The 21,495-nt window shown below is 36.4% G+C and overlaps 1 protein-coding gene across 9 annotated transcripts in view; it reads left to right on the top strand.

Moving 5' to 3' along the window:
* The window catches only part of enc (R3H domain containing protein encore), a 702,629-nt gene that overhangs the window by 127,422 nt on the left and 553,712 nt on the right, over window positions 1–21,495 (top strand). For all 9 annotated transcript variants that reach the window (XM_090373011.1, XM_090373031.1, XM_090373022.1 and 6 more), the window contains one exon: window positions 6,376–6,534. The gene's annotated coding sequence lies outside the window, so the exon portion shown is untranslated. The remainder of the gene's footprint in view (window positions 1–6,375; window positions 6,535–21,495) is intronic.

The following is a 21,495-nucleotide window of genomic DNA, read 5'->3' as shown; positions in this document are numbered from 1 at the left end:
CAGGATGGTTAATGACAGGAATTAAGGCATACTGCTGCAGCAAGAGCTAGAAAAATTAGGCAGATGGGCTGAGACGTGACAATTAAGGTTTAACATTGGCAAATCTTAAACCTCAATTGCTACTGCATATACTGCCTATGAGTTGCAGTAAACTCAGAATAACACACCAATTAGGTGGTATCATACTGAAAGTGGTGGAGCTTGAAAGAGACCGAGGGCTAATTGTACAGTCCAAAACGAAGTTCCCTGAGAAGTGCAGATAGGCTGTTAGATCAGCTAAATGAAGTTCTATCAATGATATACAGGAACTTTGCTAGCAGGAACAAAGAGGTGATTATCCATTATATAAGGTAATGGTTAGGCTACATCTTGAGTACTGCGTACAGGTCTGGAAGCCTTATAGATGTGGATCTCTTGGAATAGATCCAGAGGAGAACAACTAGATTAGTCAAGAACATAAGGGGTACTTTTACTACAAAAGACTTTTGTTCTGCAAATTTCAGCAGTTGGAAACTAGGCACTTGCAAGGAGACCTGATTGAAGTGTTTAAGGCTTTAAATGGATTGATTAAACTTAATGATGATAGTTAGGATCACCTGCTTCTTTGCCCCAAGAACACTTTACTATTTGTCCATTAATATCTGAGTTGTGTGTAGCTACAATAGCACGTGTTGCTGATTCCTCTTTTGAAAACCCCGATAAAAACCTGATTTTGTTCAACCAAGGAATCAGCAACAAGTGCTATTTTAGCTACACACAACTTAAATAATAATGGACGAACAGTAAAGTGTTCTTGGGGCAAAGAAGCAGATGATCCTAATAATCAACAACAACAGGATGCTGAAAATGCAATACTCACAATGAATGAACCGTGCTTAGGAAGTCGAGCTATCAGAACCAACCAGGATACTCTTAAACCCCCCTGCTAACTGCACTTGGAATGATTGTCTATTGTCAACAAATTCCAAATCGCCCACATTTGATGAAGTATATAATGATGATAGTATTCTAACTCTTCCTCAGACAACATTCACAAGGGAACATAAATTGAAATTGAAGGATGGCTGCAGGAATAGATATGACATTTGCTTTAAGCCAAAGAGTAATAATTGATTGTTGCAACAAACTATCATCTGGTGTTGTGGAAGTGGGTAGTTTGAATAAATTTAAGGAAGCATTTAGATGGGATGGACAGATGAGGTGGGATTGTGTTTTATATATGCTCGTTTCCTTGACCATTTGTCAGTAGCACTGCTACTAATAATAATTAATGAAATATGTGCAAGAAAACGAAATGAGTTGTTTCTATGAAAAGATTTGAATGATCTGTAGAGACTCAGTAAAGGAGGGTCTAAAAATTGCTGTTGAATTAGGTGTGGGTAGGGAGAGCTGTAAAAGATTGGGGGGGAAAATAGAAAGATTTTGCACCCAATTTATGTCACAGTGGTTAAGTTTGCACTCTACTTTAAAGAAACCAAACATTATGGCTGTTTTATGCAAGAAAGATGGCATGGAACTCCAGTCAACAGACTATTAAAAGCTACATCGGAGAAGGCCTTAGCCTTACATCAAAAGATTGATGGTGCAGAAAGTTTTATAGTATGTGGTGAATGGCTTGGATGTTAAAAATAAATATCATAATATTCATGTAGTGAGTATTTGTTGTTGGGGGGTGTCCATTGATCAGCCTGCTACTAAAAAATTTTCATAAGTTTTAAGGTCACTTATCAGCATCACATTTGTGAGGACCTTAAAGAAGGAGACATGTTTTTACCACCAAATGTAACATCCTTGATCCTGCTTGTGGATCAAGAGAATGACATAGGTGAAAGTTTCAAGAGATTCTAGAATGTCTAAAAGAGATGACATAGGTGAAAGTTTTTGAGTTTAATTTTGGAAAAAACAGAGTACATGAATATGTACTCTGTTTTTTCTAGAATCATTAAGTCATTCATTTAACAACATCAAAAATGTGTTTATAATTATATCAATAGCGTGGAATGAAATTCCAAGTTTAACATTTTGCTAAATCTCAGAGGAAACTCTAGCCTCAGGTTGACAGCTGAAAGCCGTGAACTACAAGAATATAATGAAGAACATGTTTATTAACTGATTTCAGACAAACTGACTGTTCCCTAAGATTTACTGTATGAAAATATAGAACACTGGATTCAACAATGTTTTCCAACAAATCGCTAATGATTTATTGGAAAATGGAATTATGAATTGGGTAGAAATTGTACACACCATGATAGAAACAGAATCGAAATATGAAGAGAATGAATCAAATCCATGATCAAAAATTTCTCATGCAGCCACCAGAACGCCCTAGATACAGATTTACATTATATTAAACAAAAGCCTGATTCAATGGTCAGCAATATGGTGTTTTTAAAAATTGGCACTATTCTGCAAAATATTGCATTTCTTTATCTAAATAGATGAAAGTTAATAATTTTATATAAGTGAATGTATGCAGTACTGCCATAAATACTGTCACAAAAGTAAGACTCCTGTAAAAATAGAAAATGATATCACAAAGCTGTGGGTTTTGCATCATGTGTAGTACTAATGTATGGTTTTCTTTAACAGGTATCATCAACTAGTAAAGGAAGCCAGTGAAAATGGAATGGGGAGATAAAGAAAACGGGACTACCGTTATAGGTCTTCATAAGGCAGGACGTGATGCACCTACAATTTTCAAACTTCGGAAACCACTTGGAATAAGCCAAACATTTGTCTAAAGGGCAATTGATAATTACAGTGAACAACAGAGAACTGACGACAGGCCCTGGTCTGGCTGCCCAAGAACTGTGAGGACCCCTGCGACTATCAAGCCATAGAGAACAGAATTCGTAGGAATCCCCCTCTGAAAACAGAAAATCATGTCCAGAGAAATGGGAATATCACCAAGATTGATGTCGTGCATAATCAGAAGTGATCTAGGGATGAATGCCTACCGCAGGAGAACAGGACAGTTCCTAATTCCAGCTCTGATGGAACGGAGGCAAAAAAGATTAGAGGTACTGCAGTGTCGGTACATGAATGGTAATTATCAACAGATACCCTTGACAGATGAAAAGATTTTTACTATTGTGGTGCCGTGCATGTTCAGCTCTGCAGAGGCATGTCAGGCCATTAAAAGAGTTGAAAGGGGTCATCGTCCAGCATCAGTGATGGTTTGGTGGGGAGTCTCCTATGAAAGTGTAACAAAGATGCATTTTTGTGTGCAAGAGGTGAAAACCAGTGCAAAGATGTACCTGAATGATATTCTGGAGCCACATGTGAGAACCCTCAATAGGCTGTCTTCATTGGTCAGCACTGGATCTTCCAACAGGATTCAGTGCCTGCCCACAAGGCAAAGATCACCCAAACATGGCTGACAGAGAATGTGCTTGAGTTCATCAAGCATGACAAATGGCCTCCTGCCAGCCCAGATCTTAATCCACTTGATTGCCGTTTGTGGGCTATTTTGGAAGGGATAGTCTGTTGTAAAAGGCATGCCACATTGGAGAGCCTGAAGAGATCATTGAAGCATGCTGTGGCCAATTTCCCGCTGGATGTTGTGTCTACTTCTATTGATGAATGGCCGGAACGTGTGTGGTCTTGTGTAAAAAAACAAGGGGGAGCATTTTGAACAAGTGTTGTGTTGCTTCATTTGTTGGGTGTTCAAGAATAAACCCACAAAGTTTTGAGTTCCTGTGTCTTTTTATTTTGTGGCTACATGCAGTAACACATGTGACAGTATTTATGGTAGTACTGTGTACATGCATATCTTTTGTGAAAATAAAATTCTTAAGATATACAGTGAAACTTCTCCTAATGGACATCTCTCTACAACGGACATTTTCAAATTCCCCAACTCACCTCCATTGGTTTTAACGTGTTTGCAGCTTCTGTCTAGCAGACATTCTCTGTAACGGATGCGGACAGACAATCTGCACTGTTTCGTTTAGATTAGCACTTAATTTGATCTCCCCATAACGGACAGCGGGCGAGCTCACGGCCCTTTTTCTAGGAACGTTTCTTCCACGTATTGCCTCAATCATGTGTTTATTTTCTATTTCCGATTCTCTGAATTTTATCAAGGTTTACATCGCAGTTCTAAACCCCTTTTCAAGAATTTTAAGGCACGTGTAAAACTTCTGATGAATTCGGTGTGTGCAGGGAGGGGGGGGGAATATGGTCGGCCTTTCGTCTTTTCAGTTTCAGTTTTCAGTTTTGTTCAGTGTCGTGCACAATGTCTTCTCGTAAACATTTAACTTTAAAAGATAGTCGAACTCATTAATGCGTATGATCGGCAAAAAAATAGTGTTCGCAATCTCGCTGTAAAATTCAAAATCGGGAAGACGCAGGTAAGCGACATCCTAAAGAAAAAAAATGAACTGCTCAAACAATTTTGGCAACACGTAAATGATCAGGTTCAAAAATCATTCCTGAAAACTGTTGGACTTCAAATTTGTCACGCACGTGCTAAAAAAATTCCCATTAATGGGCCTATTATTAGGGAAAAGGCTTTGGAGGTTGCGAAATCTATGGGAAGTAAATGAGTTCATAGCTTCTGTGGAATGGCTAGACAAGTTCAAAACTCGGCATAAAATTTCTTGGAAAACCGTAAGTGGTGAAGGTGGATCTTGTTGATACTGGGGTTGTAACAGAGTGGACCATCAAATTGGAAGATTTATGTCATGATTTTGAAGCTAAGGATATTTACAACTGTGACGAAACAGGATTGTTTTTTTAAAGCTCTTCCTGAAAACATGAGTCTAAAAAATAAAAAGTGCCAGGGCGGAAAAATTTCTAAGGAATGCTTGACTGTACTATTGTGTACAAATATGCTGGGAGACTTTGAACAACCTCTTGTTATAGGAAACCCACAAAATCCTCGTTGTTTCAAGGGCATAAAGTTGAATCTTTTGGATGTTGACTGGAAGTCTAATAAAAAAGCGTGGATGACACGAGATATCATGAGCAAATGGATAAGTCACTTTAACCAAAACATGATTCGTCAAAACAAAAATTATTCTTTTCATGGATAATGCTGCATCTCACCCGCACATTGAATTGTCCAACATTCAAATTGTTTTTCTGCCACCAAACACATCTGCAGAGTGTCAGCCCTTGGATAAAGGGATAATAAAACATTTTAAACTTCACTACAGAAAACGTGTTTTAAGATATCTCATTGCAAACACGAACGATGTAACATGTGCGAGTGATCTTGCAAAAAAAATCAGCATCCTAGATGCGATTCAATGGATTTCTTCTTCAGTAAACGCAATTAGAAAACAAACTGTCGTTAACTGTTTTTTAAAGTCTGGCTTCTCAAATGCAAAAATTGAAGTTGTGAACAGCAATGTGGAGCACCAAGAAGAACAAGAACTTCAACATCTATCGATACTGTACGATACTTCCGCTACAAGTGACCCTGGCTACAAAGATATAGACTCAAACCTCACTACAGAAGATGGTGCTCTAGATATCAACGACATTATCATTGATATTTTTCAAGAAGTTCCTCACGAGGATGAAGAAATGGAAGGAGGTCATTCTGTCGAAGAACATATTAACGACAAACCACCGATGAAAATAGAAGAAGCGCTCATACAAATCAATCGTTTAAAAATGTTTTTCGCCGCTGAAGAAGATACTGAAGGACTTTCAATGGTTTCTTCACTCCAAACAAATGTTGAAAACAAAATTATCAGCTGGAAGAAGATGCAGAAGAAAATAAGTGATTACTGTATGTATTTTTTCTTAAGATAAAGTCATAATATGCGTAGCACAATTGTATGTATATTATTTACAAAAATATTGTTCAAAATCTGTATATATTTTAATTTAATTTTACATTAAGCGTTTAACGATTTTTCTTTCTTTTTTTTTTTTTTTTTTTTTTTTTTCTCCCTCAGACTTCTTGTTAGCGGATACTTCTCTCTAACGGACACATTTTCGTTCCCCATGGCTGTCCGTTAAAGGGAAGTTTCACTGTACACGTATACTTTTTTTATATTTCCCTGCTTTAATTGATCATTTGCTGATCCCGATCAAATCAGATAAGAGGGCATCTACTGTATTATATAAAGATAATAATACAGTTCTGTAATGCATTATTATAAAGATAATAAAATTTTATTCTACTGTTATGATTATTATTATTTATTTTATTATTTATTTATTTTTTGCTTTGGTCAGCTGGCTCAATTAATAGAAGCTTGGATAATCAAAATACAACTGTACCTGTAAATTCACTGTAAATAACTTTATTATATAGAGGTTTGACTGAATTAGTTTACTTTATTTGATTTCCATTTTGGAATTTTATTATTTTCATTATAATTATTTTTTTCATAACATAATTTTTTTTTTTTTTAGGTATCATTTTTTCTAATAATGTGAATGTATTTGAGTTCTGCACACACACACATGGGTGACATTCCTGATGTTTGCAAGTCATTCAGACAAACAATGTTGATGCTTATAACCCATGCAGTTGCCAATGACTAAGGGTAATTTGTTTAGACCTTTTTTTTGGTAAGTATAGCCTTGTGGAGATTATTCTGATTCATGTGTAAGATAACACTTTTTTTTTTTTAATGTTTTATGATGCAATTATGAAAATTTTTTTTGGCTTTCAGTATTATTGTAGGTTACGAAGATATTTGCCATGTCTTATAGACTCTAGTGTGCATGTTCAAATAACTGAATGAATTGGCAAATTTAGTAGAATATACGGTACCTAGTACACAAGATTCTACTATATGCTAGTTTCACACTAATTCATCATTTTCATTTGAAAAGTCTTAACCTGAGTAAGATGTGTGAAAGATTTTAATTACTTTGAATCATTGTATCCATTAGAGATATAGTGACTCAATACATTAACATGTGCAGTAAAAACTGGAATTATTTCAGAAGAGTGCATTGAAATAAACATCAAGGTAAGAGTTTTATGCTTTTAAAAGGTTAAGAGGATGAATGGATTTATCAGATAAATTAAGACACAAGGCAAAAAGGTCTCTTTAAGTTAGTCACACTTTTGTAAGCAACCCTCTGAAATTTTTGCTGAGACCGACTCATAGTGAAAAGTTGTACACTGTAGATTATGTTTGGGATGCTTTTTCATACATATCTTCTTATATAGAGTAAACTCCCATTATAATGTCCTGCTTATAGTGCTTTCCCACTTCTAACACTTTTCTTCTGGCACCATGATCAATCCCATGAAGTGCCATGCATTTTTTTTAAACATCTGCAGTGCTCCCATTTATATATGAAATCATATATTGTTATCTAATAAATTAGGGGCATTACCCTTGTAAAGCCAAGCTGGAGGGAGTTATATTGACTAAGAACAGGCAAGTTGAGGCTTTAACAAAGGAATAAAATAAATATGTAAAAAGTTCATTGAAACTGGAGACAACAAGTATACTAAAGTTAGAGATTTGATATCATCAGTGAGTCTAAATTAGTTTTTCTGTATACTTCGCCTTGAAGTCAGACATCACTGTCAAGATTGAAACAAGTGGCATGATGGAGATGTTGATGAATGAAGAATGAAATTTGCTCTGAAAAGTTTTGAGTGAAGAGATGGAATGCCTGTGGTAATCTTGGGTGGAATTTGCCTGCCACTGAAGAAGGTCCCAGATGTTGAGGAAGTTGCTTTGGCCAGTGATTAGAGATACAGAACACTGAATTGCTTTATTGCCAGTAAACAGTAACAGATATTATTTCAATTTATTGTTACAGTTGATACAGAGATGACACAATAGGAAGTTCAAACTTGGGGATTAACTATCTGAGGGGGAAATATTCAGCCAGAAAGATTAGTGGAGTGAGGTAGAATATACATGGGAGATTATTTCTGTATAGTGTTCAGATTATGAATGAGAACAAGGTTGCACTTACTAACCAAAAGTCTGCTAGAATGGTAGAGTAAAGCTTTGTGTGGTAAATTTAGAAGAGAAGTTTAGAATCCAGATATCTTCCACAAAATTTAATTTGGTTTACAAGAGGAATTACTTTAATTTGCATTCTAACTTGTAGGAAAGAAAGTTGTTTGCTCCATCTGTTGTTGAAGGGACAAAAGTTAGATACTTGGCCTTCAAGGGGGTTCACATTGCAAACCAAAAAGTTCAGTATGTGGGGTGACTTAAAAGAAAAAGGAGTGGTTGAAAATAACAAGGCCGAGAAGCTTGTCCTTGGGGCAGGCCTAAGCTAATGTTCTAAATACATATTGTGAATTTTTTAGAGAAGATAAGAATGTGAACAGTTACTTTCAGCAAAGGTTGTGAGAGGCAGTAATAGTTCAGAAATAGAGATACCAGGGGGCTAGTAACTGCTGAATTGAAGTCAGTGGGTAATATTAAAGAAGAAGCATTGAAAATTCTCCTTTTTCTGCTGTTTTGTTTAATGTGTGCCAAGATGCCATAGTTAATTTTCATTGGCCTAGAAGCAAAAATTTGTTTAGAAAGTAGTTTTAAGACAATTTTATTTGAAAGCTTTAATAAGGAAGAGCAAATAGAGATAGGCCTGAAGTCATTTGGATCTTGTGGTTTTTCCACACTTGAGGACAGGAGTAATCTTGTAGCATTTCCAGTTGGGGAGGTACATAAGAGTAAGTGAAGCTTGGTTGTAAAAATGTGCCAAGATATCTAAGAATAAAAAAATTACCAACTTTAAATCACTTTTCCCATGCATGTCACTTTTTTTAAGTTCCCAAGAAGGAATAAACTTGATTATAACCCCTGGGGCTCACATCTGGTGATTATGGGCTTGGCACACCCAGGGTCCTGAGCTAGATATCATCATTCTCTTTCTTGATGATTCCCTTCTACTTCTCTCTCTCTCTTTCTCTCTCTCTCTCTCTCAGGGTAACTTGGGAATTTTTTTTTTTGGCTGGTGCAGCATAAGCCTCAGGCTTCCTTGCACCATATAGCTAATGATAATAATAATAATAATAATAATTCTCCTTCCTCGTGATTTTCAGTTTTGGGAAAGGAGTGCACGATATATATATATATATATTTTTTTTTCCATATTTAATTCGAAGCCTTGAAGGTAGAAAGACTGCTCTTTACAACTCAGTGTTTAGCCATTTGTTGTTACATTTTCACTTTATTTTAACACTGTTTGCCCGCTTTCATTGCTGATAGAGTAATCAGTATCATTATTTTGTTTGTGTTCAAATTGGCATCAAATAGTATCATTAATAATGTGTTATTATTATGTTTAATGAATTGTTTTTAAAATTTGTTATTCTTTTTAATAGAATGCAAAAAAAGCAGCAATATTACAGGTTGTAGGTTTGCTTTCACAAAGAAAAAAAGAAAAAAAAATTGTTATCTACTATGATGAAATATGAAAAATAGCATCTTGAAAAGGATGTCCAGCTTATGCTTTTTATGGTTAGTCCCATTAACAGTGCTATAGTGAGCACTGTTGATGGAACTAGCCATAGTGCTAAAGTGATATGGAGTATGTACAGGCAGTTCTCGCTTTACGAGTTCCCAGGTTTATGAGTTTTTTCCCCCCCAAGTATAAAGTATCAACAAAATTGAAAATATGAACATTAATTGCAAAAAAATGAATGTTAAACATTCATAAATACCACATTCCAAACCACGTGCGTAGCTATACAATACAGTGTACCCCGCTTTACGATATTAATCAGTTCCAGAGACCCCATCGTATCGTTAAAATATTGTAATGTGAACCCAATAACACATTGTTTTGTTTTTTTTGGTAATTGGTTTCAAGATATCAGAAGTTGAAATTTTCGCTGTATAACTCTCTAAAATGTCATTTTTAAGGTCACGAGCATGACCTTAAGGCCATATAAAAGGTCATGAGCGTGGTTTGTAAATTGTTATTAGTTGCCAATTAAAATCATTAAAATGCACTACACTTTCATCGTTATCATATGTTCTGTTATAAGAATCAATTTTAAACGCCTTTGTGATATTTTTCTAAAGCACATTTCTGGAGGTCACGACCATAAAACAATAAAAACAATTTGCACTTTCTGGTTTATTGGGCTTTTCCGTTACTGCAAGCAATTATAAACGGGTAGTAAACTCGATCTTCTTGCATTTGCGAAAATACCGATAGCTGAAATTGTGTGGTTTTTTTTACATTATTATGGTGAAATGTGTTTCCCCCTTTACTGAAATCTTCAATTGTATAAAAAACAAATAAATTTTCAAAATCTTCTCTACATTCCTTTTTTTTAAGCTTTGTATTTGGTTGGTTTTTGGTTTTTTTTTTTTTTAGGAGCATTAGCAACTAAGGCCATATTGCTCCGGGATTTGCGGTGGTCATTCCCTGACCTTTCCGCATCCTCCGTATTTGGTGGTGACGGGCTCGAACCCCGGTCTAATCAAGAAGTGTGTGCTACGCACTGCTGCTCCTTCCCACCTGGCTACGGAGGCGCCCTTAAGCTTTGTAAACTTGTTACTCTATGTGAATCGTGTTAGTTGCAATTTGTGTGTGTCGTTAAAAAATGCTTATGCATGAAATCGTGAAATTTATAATTAAAAAGAGAAGATTATCATGGAAACTAATGCCTCTTGAAATATTTCTGAAGAAGTCAACTCCTTGTGCAACAAACCAACGAGTACTGAGCCAATAATGAATGATCAATGTGTGTGTGCATTTAGTCGATGGAGACGAAGAATAAACATTCTTTAACATTTGTAAGTTGTAAATATTATTATAAATTTCTATATTATTATAATTTCCTTGAATTTACACACTGTTTTCATTTCTTTCAATAAATTAATCATTGTTTAACCATAAACTAATTAGCTAAATAATTTCATTGTTGAGAACGTGACCCCTATTTTTAACCTTATGTCTATGGGAAATAAATTCCCACTTTATGAGCACGCGTGTTAGGAACAAATTAACTTGTAAAGTCGAGAACTACCTGTACATGCAAGGTGTGGCAATAAAGTTCCTGGGCTGCTGCTATTGCAGTTATGTTCAGTGAATCTGAACAGAAACAGAAGTGGTATGTTTTAGTTCAAACTTCCTCCAACAGATGGTAGTACAGAGACTGTCCAGTAGGCTGACAGGTGGCAAGTAACAACCAGTTTCATTAGTACTGTTAAAGTTCCATGTTATGATTTTGCAATAAAGCAATAAACAAATATCAAAATTTGCTTTAAACTGGGAAAATCTGCACCAGAAATGTATGAAATGCTAAAAGCTGTTTATGGAGATGAAACGTTAATTCCAGTGTCCCAGTTTGTTTGAATGGTATCAATGGTTCAAAGATGGGTGTGAGGATGTTTGCAATGACCTAAGAAGTGTGTTGATCAACCTCTCAAAATGAGGACAGAGTTACAAATATTTCAGGAAATTGTGGCAAGATACTGTTGTTTGACTCAAAATTATGGCTGATGAGTTGGATATGAATAATAAGACGATTTGTAAAATTCTGCATGAAGATTTAGGGAAAAGGAAGGTTAGTAAAATTTGTAAAATTTTTTTCTGCTGCTCCGCCTCATGGATGAATATCATGCAATGCTTTCATCCAGACCTGTCAAGACAATCCTGATTTCCTGTATTATCTCTGGAGAATAGTGTTAGGTGTTTCAGTATTACCTAGAGACGAAGCATAAGAGTATGCAGTGGTATTCAAAATCATCACCAAAGCACCAAAAAGTTTCATTTACAGAAGTCCAGGATCAAGAGGGTGCTGATCATGTCTTTTGACAAGGTGTGATTCACAAGGAATTTGTTCCTGAAGAGGACAGTGCTAATGCTGCATACTGCTACAAGTGCTGCTTCAAAGACTATTGAAGGACATTTCCCAGGTGATGATGCAATTTCAAGAGAAAGGCAGCTGGTTCTTGTTGCATGACAATGCAACACACACACACACACACACACACACACACACACACACACACACACACACACACACACACACACACACACACACACACACACTTCTGATAAAATATGGCATAGTACATATCAACCATTCACCCTACTCTCCTGACCTAACACCAGTGGACTTCCTTTTTCCCAAGGTGAAAACTGCCTTCAAAGGAAAGAGATTTCAATATGTTGAGGACAAAGAAAAATTTAAACACCAAAACTGAACATCTATCTCTTTTGAATGCCTTCATTGACTCTTATCAGAAACTTTTAGAATGGCATAATAAAAGTGAATTCAGTCAGGTAGTGATTATATAGAATAAAAGTGAAACAGTTTTTGAGCTCATTCACTTAGTGTTCTTTTTTATTGTACCAGTCTGGGAACTTTATTTGCACAACTTATACGTGTCCAATAACTTGGATTCTAGTTTAAACCCTTTCTCTCTTCATAACATATATTTCCTCCTTTTTCAGAGGGGAAAAGGGGGGACCATTTCACTATTTTATTGGTATTAAAATCAGAATGTTTAAAAAGCTTCTGCCAATTTCTTTCTACTTGTTTTCATTAAATTAATAGGCGAACATTGGCTTATTAATTGACCACCAGGTATACTAGATTAAGTTTTCAACATTCCATGTAAAATATGTGCAATGCTGTAAACATATCTTATTCTCTCTGTTACACTGTAGTGTTTATAAATTTTTTTTTTTTGTTATGTCATACTTTGAAGCTTGTCACAGATATTGCTTTCCTGTTATTGCTGATGTAACTGATATTCGAGTAGGCTGAATTCAGTGAAGTTAGGTCATTCTGCAACAAACCAAATCCTCTTCCTGCACCATAACAGTGGTGGGACTGTTAGTAACCCCCACTTGTAAGTCCTGAAATATGGCACTTATTAAACTGTTCAAACTAGATTTCAAACGCTCTAAGAGTAGAAAACTTGCTTCTTTAAATGGTAGTCGAGCATTCAGGTCTCTTGCCAAAACTATTGACAGCAACTTTGGCCCCTTTCTATACCCACTTCTTTAAAACTAGATGGTTCTGTTGTCATTTCAGCCAAAGATAAAGCTGAGCAGCTAGCATTATACTTTTCTTCTAACGTGTATTGGATCAGAAGGATTTTTAACAAACTTGATGCTAAGAAAGCTCCAGGCCCTGATGGTATTTCTCCACGTGTTCTCAAAAACTGTACTCCTGTTCTTTGTTATCTTTTTTTCACTTTCTTATTCCAAAGGTGTTTTCCCTTTTGCTTGGAAATTTGCTGATATCCAAGAAATTTGCTGATATTTGCTGATTCCTAAAAAGCGTGACAAATCCCTCCCATCCAATTAACTTGCCATTACACTTCTACTCTTTCTGAAATAATGTAGAAATCAATTAACTGCCAACTGTTAAACTATCTAGAAACCTTCCATGAGATCAATGATCGCTAGTAGGGAGGATTCTGTCAGTGTTGATGTATTGGCAATTTTCTGGCTTATGTTACCCATCTATGGACAAATTCAATGCAAAAGTTTGGTGAAACTCAAGCAGTTGTTCTTGACATTTCAAAGGCTTTTGATTGTGTTTGGCATAAAGATCTTCTAAATAAGCTTCCATCTTATGGTTTGTCTTTTGTGATTTTTGTGATTGGGTGTCCCGTTTTCTCTGACCACTCACTGCAGGTGATGGTAGATGGCTCTCTGTCTTTTAACTTCTCCACTAATGCTGATGATCCCAAGATTCATTTTCTTTCTCCCACTCTTTTCCTCTTGTACATTAATGACCTTCATCCATTGACTGGAAATCCTGTCCATAGTTTTGCTGATGATAGCACATTCTATTCTACCTTTCAGTTTGAGAAACCTTGCCCTGCTCAAACAGCTTCAACTTCTCAAATAAACTCCTCCGAAACTACCAATTCCTTAAATGCTGATCTCCTCCAGGTAATTCTCCAGTAGGGTAAAGATAACTTAGTTTATTTCAATCCATCTAAAACTCAGTCCTGTCATATCTCGCAAAAAGGATTCTTCTGCTACTATGCTTATCTTCATTGACATTCTGACTTCTCGGCAAGATGACATCTCTACTGGGGATTACTCTGACTTCTAATTTCTCTTGGCATAAGCACGTTACAAATATTGCTTTCTCTGCATCTGAAAAACTGGGTTTTTCCTTTCGCTCTGTGTTACTTTTCTTACAAACAACTGTTCCTCTGTACAAATCACAAATCTGCCCTATCATGGAATATTGTCCTCAAAACCTCTCTCAGACTTCTAGATTCTATTCAAAAGAGGACATTTAGTAATTAATAACTCATCTCTAACAGAATGTCTCCACTCTCTGTTTCATAAACTTTCTGTTTCTACTGCATGCCTTTTCTGTAGGGACTTCAGTGGGCACTGTTCTTCTGAATTGGCTTCTATAATTCCCACTTTCTCCTCCAAAGCTGTCCAGACGTTTGCTGCCACCAGCCAACATCCTTTTCTGCCCAAGTTCAAACTCACAGAACCAACTTTTCTTGTTTCTCATTTATCTCCTCAACTTCCATTTTTTGGAACTGTGTCCCTTTGTACGTCTTTCCTGAAAATTTTAATCTGCAGAAATTAAAGTCTAATGTTAACAAATATCTTTTTCCACTTCTCAAGCTTCAGCCCATGCATGGTATTAAGTATTATAGGATCTAATACTTCTCATGTTTGGGGTTTTCATAAAAAAAAAGTATACTGGAGGATGATCACCCCTGGTGTGAACCAACATAAATGTGGGGGGGGGGGGTTGAGATGTGGTATCCATAACACACAGAAGATGTTACCCCTCTATGTTACTAGACAGTACTAGGCGGTAGGTGATTCTCATCAACCGGTGCAATACCACCACTTTGCTTATTTGAGGCTTGAATTGGTGAAACCCCTGTTTAGTCAGTAGAGCAAATCTTTTAGCAACCCCATCTCTTCCATCATGCAGTGTGATTGATATCTTTTGAGGTTGTGATTGACATTGGTGAGATCTAATATTCCTTACATTTTGAAGTACAACTCTAAAATGGTGTTTGCAGGTCGACTGCCGAATAGGCCACTGGACTGAACCTTCTGGTAACTATGGGAGATATTTGGATTGGCTAGTGTTATAAGCTTGCTGCCTCTACTCTACCAGATAGTGACTAGAGGAAGTTTGAGTAGTGTGTATGCAGGAGGCATTGTCCCGGCGACATTTTCCAGGGAGCTTGGTATATTCATGCTGTGTTTTGAAGACTAAATGCTGAAGGTATAATACGTTATGGGTTGAAATTAACTATATAATATCGGTGTAAATACGCCATGGTGGTGGTGGTAGTAGTAGTAGTAGTGGCATGTGATGCAAGAAAGCAAGCGTATGAGCTTATGCAGCATGAGCAAAAAAAAAAAAAAAAAAAAAAATTTACAAAACAATCCCCTATAAATATTTGTCCAGTTCCTCCTTAAAGTTATTTAACCTATCAACTTCCACAATGACAGATGGAAGTTTGTTCCAGCAATTAACCACCCGCTGGCTAAAGGCAAATTTCCACACATCTATTCTACATCTGTCCTTCCTCAATTTCAATCTATATGTCCCCTTAGGTTTGTAATCTGAACCAGTGGAAGAATCCCATCAGAATTCAACGTGCTCAACCCATTCAAGGCCTTTTACACCACAATCAGATCACCTCGCGGGTGCCTAGTCGCCAGCTGCTGCAATTTGCAGAACTTAATCCTCTCTTGGTAAGAGGATCCTTTCATTCCCCTCACCAGTCTTGTTGCCCTTCTTTGTACATGCTCAAGCAACTCTACATCCTTCCTAAAATGAGATCTCCAGACCTGTACGCAGTACTCAAGGCGTGGCCTGACCATTGCCTTACACAGAGGAACAATCACCTTTTCCCTGCTAACAAAATTCCTGTATATCATTGACAATACCCCATGACCTGCCCTGGCAGCCTGTCTGCAGTGTTCAGAAAACTTCATATCTGATTGCACAATTACTTCCAGAACTTTTTCATTTTCTACCACCTTAAGTGTAGTACCACACAGTTGGTACGTTTCTCTGGGTTACTTCTACTTGTCGGTAGAAGTAACCCATATGCAGTACTTTGCATTTGTCAATGTTAAACTTCAGTTGCCACTTCTCAGCCCATCTGCCCAAATTTTCTAGATCCTGTTGCAGTAACACACTGCCATTATTGTCATTAACAACCCTGCCAACCTTTGTATCATCTGCAAACATCGATACTAAGTCTGATTACCTTCATCAATACGCGCCTCCGTAGCCAGGTGGGAAGGAGCAGCAGTGCGTAGCACACGCTTCTTGATTAGACCGGGGTTCGAGCCCGTCACCACCAAATACGGAGGATGCGGAAAGGTCAAGGAATGACCACCGCATATTCTCCGAGCAATATGGCCTTAGTTGCTAATGCTCCTAAAAAAAAACCAAATAACAAATAACCTTCATCAATATCATTGATAAATATACAAAACAACAGTGGACCAACACCGAACCCTATGGAACTCCACTAATAACATTAGCCCACGAAGAGCAGCACCCATTGATTACTACCCTCTGCCTTCTCCCACTCAACCATCCTTTTATCCATTGTAGCAACTTACCCTTAATACCATTCTGCTCCAATTTGTACAGTAGTCTTCTATGCGCAACAGGTGTCAAAAGCTTTCCTGAAATCCAAGTATATGATATCAAAATTATTTTTTGCATCCAGTTCCTTTGTAACCACATCATAATAACCAATCAGATTTGTCAGACAAGACTTTCCCTTAACAAACCCATGCTGTGTCTGAATTATTGCTGCAGTCTTGTCTAGATGATCCTGCAATGCATCTTTAACCAGTGACTCCATTATTTTACCCGGAACAGAAGTTAAACTAACTGGTCTGTAATTACTCGTGTCAACCTTCGATCCCCCTTTGTGAATTGGTGACACATTTGCACATCTCCAGTACGTGGGTACCTCCCCTGAGTCCAAGGATGCTCTTATAATTATGGCTAAGGGTTTGCTTAATTCTTTTGCCGCCTCCTTTAATATAACTGGGTAGATCCCATCCACCCCAGGTGCCTTTCTTATGTTTAACTTCAACAATTTCTCCCCCACTTTGTTGTTAAAAAATCATTAAGCACTCTGTTACAATTTGATAACCTTGTGGCATTTTCAAACCTTAATAACTCATGTATGAATGTAGATTGAAAATATTCATTCAGTTTGTTTGTTATCTGCGCAGGATCATCAACAGTCGAACCATCAATATCAACTGGACCAATCAGATTCATCCCCTTCCTTTTATAGTTTATATAAGTAAAGAAATCCTTGCTGTTTTTCTTAGTATCCTTTTACCAAAGATTTCTCGTAATCTACCTTCGCCTGCCTAACCTCCTTTGTGACTTGATTACAGACAAGCTTATATATATCATAGGCTTCTGTGTTGTCTGATAATTTTTATGCATCCCATGCATTTTTCTTCTCTGCCACGAGTCTCATTAATTAATTTGACAACCATTTAGGCCTAAACCTTGAACAATATTTCTTAATAGGTATGAAACATTTAGTAGCTTCCACTATTAATTCCTTGAATGCTTCCCACTTAGAATTTGCTGTTGGTAATATCATCATTTGGTCCCACTCCACAGAATTGAAAAACTGTCTGAGACCACTATAATCACCATAGGTTTAACTACATTCGTAGTGTAACGACATCGTTTAGATTTTCTCATATTGTGGCTACCTTCACAACAAGATACCAGGTATTGCACTACTTCAAATAAATAATGCTTCTCTTATTTATTTAACTAAGTATGTAGTTGAACTTATGGGTAAACTATGGCGTATTCACACCTATATTATATAGTTAATTTCGACTCATAATGTATCATGCCTGGAGCATTTAGTCTTGAAAATATTATCATTATCTTCACCATTTGACATCTCTCATATTGTGGAATTAACTTCGCAACCATGATAGCATGTCTGCATTACCAGGGTATCCGCCCGCCCACTGATGAATGAGCCAACAAGCTCCAAAACACGTCTGGGTGGTGGTGCTCGCTGAGAATAAATAACAGTCTCCTCTTGAGAAGCGTTATTTATTTGAAGTAGTGTAATACCTGGTATCTCATTGTCAAGATAGCCACAATATGAGATAAAATCTAAATGATGCTGTTAAACTACGTATGTAGTTGAACATATGGCTAAACTATGGTGTATTTACACCGATATTATATAATTCATGCTGTGTGTGTATCTAAAAATTTCATTACTTACAATGTGTCTCCCACCTTTTCTTTACTATTGAATACAACATGAATAGTAAAACTAATAGGACAAGCTTATCTGCAAAAAGATCTAAACCTCTCAAACATTTCCTTGTTAATTTCACAAGAATGCATGGTCTCATTTTATCACTGAGATTGGAAAAATCTCAGTGATGTCCATTTCCACTTATAGTCTGCCGTGCTTCACTTACTTTTTTTGACATAATTCCAATTATCAGTTAATTCCATCGCTGGTTGTCTCAATTCTTCACTGTATGATTTCTTTAGTTTCAAATATGGGATTTGTGCATATGTTTACTCTGATATTTCCTGTCAGGGACTTAGTAATCTGAAATCCCCTTTTTTTGATCCTCTGGCTTAAAACCTTTCTATCATTCCTCATTCTGTGAAATCCGTCCGTTGCCTCTATTGATCTCCAAATTGAACTAATCAAGTGCAACTTTGACTTCCTCTCTTTGGAGCTCAGCTTTCTCGAGTCCAACTTTCCCAACAATGAGGTAATTTTCCTTGGTGATTTTAATGTTCACAACACCAGCTGGCTTCAATGTTCTAGTCACACACATCCAGCTGGTTGAGATGCTGAGGCTTTGCAATTACTAATTATCTTACATTGTGTGAGTTAATTAGTAATTATCTCACACAGCCAACACTCTTGATCTTTTTCTCACAAACCACCCTTCCAAATACACGGTCAAGGTGAGTGGCCCTTTAGGCACCTCACTTCACAAATTGGTGATTGTTTCTTCTCATGTGGAGACTTTCTCTTGTGGCCATTCTCAGCCTTTTGTTGTTTGGCATTACAAGAATGCAAAATGGGATGATTTGTGAGATTTCTATTCTTCTTTTCCTTGGTTGGATTGTCGTTTTAAATCTTCTGATGTCAGTGTTTGCACAGATTGTGTCAGTAAAATTATTCTTTTAGGGATGAAATCCTTTATTCCAAACTCCATGTTAAAATCTCATCCTTTGGCATTTCTAATAAATGTGCTAAGTCTGTTAAAGATGAGCATATTGCAGTTGGCTTGCATCCTACTTTTCTTCTGACTCTCGTATTGATGATATTGGTAAACTGTCCCTACCATAATCCATTCAATGTCTCCTGTGGTTTTCAATTATTGAAAGAATTAAGAGTTCAAAAAGTTCAAAAAGAGTTGAAAGAAATTAAGAGTTCAAAAAGAGTTGAAAGAAATTAAGAGTTCAAAACTCTTCTGACGAAGAGTTTTGAACAACCTTGATGCCAAGAAAGCTGCAGGTACTGATGATATTTCTCCACTTCTTTTCAAAACCTCTGCTCCTGAACTTAATTCTGGTCTGTGTCACCTTTTTACACTTTCTTATCCCACTGTTGTTTTTCCTTCTGCATGGAAATTTCATAATAACCAGCCAGTTCCTAAAAAGGGTGATAAATTCCATTTTCTAGTCACAGATTATCATCCAATTTACCATCCAGTTATCATCCATTGCATTTGCTTCTACTCTTTTTAAAGTAATGGAGAAAATCTGAGCTGAATTGTCTTTTCACATTGTCAGCATTTGGCATACATATATGAAATGAATTCTAAGGTAATATTTATAGGAGAAAATAATGTTCCATGTTCTTGGTAACTATTCAGTATTTTTGGAATTAAGAGAAGAAATTGTCCAAATTTTGCAGTTTGAAATATCATTTACTATTTTAATATCTGTTGGATACTGTTACTAATATACAGTAAAATGTCTCTAATACAAACTCGGTTTATACAAAGTACTCGTTTATATGAAGCACATACCATTTCCCTGCAAAAGAATAGGCCTTTCTATGCAAATATATTCGTTTATTACAAAATACGGTTAATATGTATTACAAAGTTCATTTTCACCCTGTGAGAAATAAATATTGTTATTTTGTATATTTAATACAAATCTTGACACAGTTGTTCGATTATTGCCTCTGGCCACCCAGTTCCCTGCTTCCTGAAGGATGGCACTGACTTGTTAGAAATTACTTTTGTGTAAAGAAAACCAGTTTGTAAGTGCACTTTGAAAAACACCTTTGTGAAGAATGAGCTGTTAAATTAGCAAAAGAATAAAAACAGTTTTTCTAAGTTGGTTACATACACTCCCTTGCTTTCCACAGGAAAAGACCAGTTGTAATTGTTATGCCAGTTCAAAGAGTCTTTTCCTACAGTATACACTAATCTATTTTTTGTGCCATTTTATCTGAGCTGATGTCTTTTTTTGGAACTTGTCTTTAAATTATTTTAAAGTTTGTTTATATTAAACCTTATCTAGCAGTGGTATGGCGACAAAACATAAAAGGGCGGAATTAAGCCTGGAAATTAAACTGAAAATGATACAAGAGGCTGATAGGATGGATCAAAGTAAATCGGATTTTGAAAAAGTATTACAACATCCCTTTACCTACTTCATCTACAATACTGAAAACCAGGAAAAAAAATTGAAGAAGTGCATGATACTGGAGCAGCGATAAAAAAACAGAAAATGAATTTGTGGTGCAAAGCACAAGGAGCTTGAAACAAAACTTTTTGAGTGGTACCAACAAATGTGTGCATCTAATTTGCCAATATGAGGTCCGATTTTGCAAGAAAGGCAAATTATCTAACTCAGAAACATGGAATTAGCGACTTCAAATGCAGCAGTGGCTGGGAGCCTGGATTAGTTGCCAAAGAAAAGGCTACAGACTGGTTGTGTTCTGTATGGCTCCTTCTTGAAAAATATGAGGCAAAGTTATTGCTAATCTTGAAAAGCAATATCTTGTTATTGCTAATCTTGAAAAGAGGTTTATTTTATAATTTGCTGCCAAACAAAACATTTGCTGTTTGAGAAAAGTCTTGTCATGGTGGAAAATGAAGTAAATGATGACTTGCTGTTCTGTTATGCTGCAATTTAGTTGGCAGTACAAAACTATGCCCACTTGTGATTGGTGAGTTTTCTGAGCCAAGATGTTTTAAAGAAGTTAACCAACTTCCCTGTGATTGTGTGACCAATAGAAGTGAGTAATTTTTCAGTCTTGAAAGTGGACAAAAAAAAAAAAAAAAAAAAAGGAACATTTTGATGATTCTATATTGTTGTACAGCACATTATGCCAAGATACTTAAGTTGACAAATATATGGCTGTTGTTTTTACTTCCCATTATCACCAGTTTTATGCAGCAACTGGATCAAGGCATTATTTATAACCACAAGAGAGCATACAGAACCTGCCTGATAAGGTACTTGATCCTCAATGTAGAAGGAGGGCATGTAGAAAGGGAACAATTTGAAGTCAAATTGGGATGTCTTGGATGCTATCCGTAATCTTGTTATTGCTAAGAACAGTATTGCAT

The sequence above is a fragment of the Mastigoproctus giganteus genome, chromosome 1 (assembly GCF_048544385.1).
Source record: "Mastigoproctus giganteus isolate SK-2022 chromosome 1, ASM4854438v1, whole genome shotgun sequence".
In the NCBI taxonomy this organism is placed as follows: Eukaryota; Metazoa; Arthropoda; class Arachnida; order Uropygi; family Thelyphonidae; genus Mastigoproctus; species Mastigoproctus giganteus.
This window is presented reverse-complemented; position numbering and strand designations above follow the sequence as displayed.